The 2,832-nt window shown below is 38.8% G+C and overlaps 1 pseudogene; it reads right to left on the bottom strand.

Moving 5' to 3' along the window:
* LOC102824877 overlaps positions 1–2,405 on the bottom strand; it is a 42,239-nt pseudogene extending 39,834 nt beyond the window's left edge.
* Between the last annotated feature and the right edge of the window lie 427 nt (positions 2,406–2,832).

The following is a 2,832-nucleotide window of genomic DNA, read 5'->3' as shown; positions in this document are numbered from 1 at the left end:
GGGGTGAGGGGCAGGGCAGGAGGGTCCCAGGTCTGCTACAAAATAACATGGGATCTGAAATTTACTTCAAAATAATGAGGACATTTGGAGAAGTCCTTAGGAGAGAAGATTTGCCATAAGATGATAGGTACTTTATTGTTGTTAAGTGCCATGGAGTTGCTTCTGACTCATAGCAACCCAGTTACAGTTTCCAAGGAGCAATTCATGAGTTTGAACCACCAAGCTTTCAGTTCAAATCAGCCTTGCGGTCCAGTACATTAACCTGCAGTACCACAACAGAGACTTTGAAATATATTATACCACTCAGTTTTTCCCATAATATAAACTATACAATGGGGTAAAAAGTAGGTAGCCAGGTAACAAAAAGGTAGATAAAGTTTTTGTTTAAAGATTTATACGTGAGAAATATTGAATAAGGAGTAAATCAGCAAAATACTAATAATTTTTATTAATGATTAGATTTGTCATGAGATGATGAGTACTTAGGGGTACATTATATTACCTTTTCCCATAATCTAAATGACAACAAGTAAAAAAACTGGTAGGTAGTTATGTGGTAGATAAAATTTCTCCTTTAAATAGTTATACATGAGAGATCCTCAGGAAGGCGTAAGTCAGTTAGTTAGTATTTAATAAAATACAATTAGAAAAGATCACTATTAAACTCATTTTATATGTATTAGTATTTTCTACATGACTTAATGTCTTATGTATTTTTTTATAAGTCCCTTGGGCAGTAGAAAATAGTTTCTTCCCTGTCTAAAATTGCATTATATTATTATTATCCTTTTCAGTTTTTATTAAAGTCTAATTTCTTTGTTCACATATTTATGGATTAGATCCTTTAACTGTTCTCTACGGAATCAGACTGTGAGGCTGATGCCAATTTTTACTCCTCATTTGCTCAGTACATGTCCTAATATTTGGTACATAACAGGTGCCCAGGAAGTGCCTTATGAATGAATTGCTAATTTATGTGCTAGCTTATGTGATATTAAGGAAGTAATAATTCCCAAAATATTTACAGAAAGGCAAGGTTACTTTAGTGCTATAAGGATTATATTTGTCTATATGCTATCACATAATATTTTACTCAGTATATTTTATGAATCTTTATATATAACATAGATAACAATATTAGTCTCCATTGAGGAAAATTAAGATAACATTAAGCAGTTGACTAGAAAAATACATCTCAGCTATTGAGGATAATAATTATATTTAAGAAAGCACAGGGCCATTAAAATTGAGTCATCACATGGGAGAAACGATTGAAATGCATTAAAAAAGAAAAATAAATAAGAATATGAGATGGGGGCTATTACTGTTGTTAGGTGCCATTGACTCAGTTGAGAATCAGCAACTCTATGCATCACTGCATGCAGCATTGCCCAGTTCTGCGCCATCTTCCTATTTGCTGTTTAAGTCCGTTGTTGCTGCCGCTGTCAGGTTTCTGGGGTCTTCTGTTCTTGTTTTCGGTGAGAAATATTTGCACTTAGTCTACAGTGGATGGAGCTCTGATATGGCGCTGTAAGATAAGCACCAGACTGCAAAAATCATTTTGAACCACAAGATCGGCGGTTGAAATTCACAAGCTGCTGCTCACAAACCCTATACAGGGTCGCTATAAATCATAACTGACTTGACACCCCTTAACAACAACAGACAGTGAACAGCAAGTAAATGAGCTGTTTCGGACTCGTAGTGACCCTGTATAGAGTTTCCAAGGGACTGGTGAAGTGCCAGGAGTTACTTTCCATTCATGGTGGTGGTGGTTATGTGCCGTAGAGTCGGTTCCGACTCATAGCGACCCTGTATAGGATTTCCGAGGCTGTAAATCTTTACGTGAGCAGATAGAATCCTCTTTGTCCTGCGGAACAATTTGTAGTTTCGAACTGCTGACTTTGAGGTTAGCATCCCAATTTGTATAGCAACGCTATGTAGGATTTCCAAGGAGGGGCTGGTGAGTTTAAACTACAGACCTTGCAGTGCAAACCGACCTTACAGCCCAGAGCATTAACCATAGTGCCATACCAGGACTTCTTGTGGTTTCTAGTCCAGTGCTTATCCCACCGGGACTCGAGTTTTCCTTACTCTACACCTTTTATGTCTGTCTCCAATTGCAACAATCTTCTTTCTACCCTGTTGGACGGCCTTTTCCATCTGATTGACAGGAATCTTGGTTATACAATTCCTTACACACAATTCAATCGGTTTGCCGAGCAGGGGGGTCAAATCCGCAATGCAAATTTATTATGGTTGTATAATAACGGTACAAGTCACCTCAGGACATGTCTTACTGTATTTTCATAAGCTCCAAGCCTTGTAAACCCACTTTCGTTTTCGTTCTGTGGTCTGATGAAAGCTTCCTTCCGTCTTCTATTGGTTGTTGCGTCTGGAGTCATTCTCCTCCTCCCATCCTCTTTCTAACACCACTGTGTCAGTCCATCTCACTGGGATCTTCCTTCACTTTGCTGACCTACCACTTTACCAAAAAAAAAGTGTCCTTTTCCAGGAATTGGTCCCTTCTGACCAGTTCCAAAGTATGGAAGACAAAGTGTCACCATCCTGGCTTCTAAGGAAGAATCAGGCTGCACTTCTTCCAAGACAGAATTTTCGGTTCTTCTGGTAGTCCATGGCACTTTGAATACTGTTCACCAACAAGATAGGTCAAATGCATCAATTCTATGTGATGGGTGGTGTGTTGTGGATTGATTCTGACCCTTATCGACCCTGAACACGGTTTCTGGGGCTGCTGTAAATCTTTACGGGACCAGAAGACCTCATCTGTCTCCCATGGAAAGACTGGTAGTTTTGAACTTCTGAACTTGA

This window comes from Chrysochloris asiatica, unplaced genomic scaffold, assembly GCF_000296735.1.
Source record: "Chrysochloris asiatica unplaced genomic scaffold, ChrAsi1.0 scaffold00001, whole genome shotgun sequence".
NCBI lineage: Eukaryota > Metazoa > Chordata > Mammalia > Afrosoricida > Chrysochloridae > Chrysochloris > Chrysochloris asiatica.
This window is presented reverse-complemented; position numbering and strand designations above follow the sequence as displayed.